Here is a 319-nt window from a genome sequence, read left to right as displayed (position 1 = left end):
ACACACACACACACACACATAGGCACATTAAAACATATATGAATAAAGCCTATTATACACTTCAAAAACTGTTTTTTTTTGTTGGTGTTTTTTGTGAACCAGAACAAAATTCAAGGAGGCTTGTAATTTCATAAAAGATACTTGGCCTTGTGCATACAAGGCATTAATAATTCATTTCTTTTATTCAACCTATTGGTGCTTTGAGTCAAAGTTCTCAGTTTTTTGTTCGATCAAAAGTCACACCACATCTATGTTTTGAAGCTCCCACTCCTGTAAGGTTGTGCTTTAGATAAAATAGACCAGCTAATTTTGAATTCAT

This window comes from Octopus bimaculoides, chromosome 16, assembly GCF_001194135.2.
Source record: "Octopus bimaculoides isolate UCB-OBI-ISO-001 chromosome 16, ASM119413v2, whole genome shotgun sequence".
NCBI classification, from domain to species: Eukaryota; Metazoa; Mollusca; class Cephalopoda; order Octopoda; family Octopodidae; genus Octopus; species Octopus bimaculoides.
Note: the sequence above shows the minus strand (reverse complement) of the source record.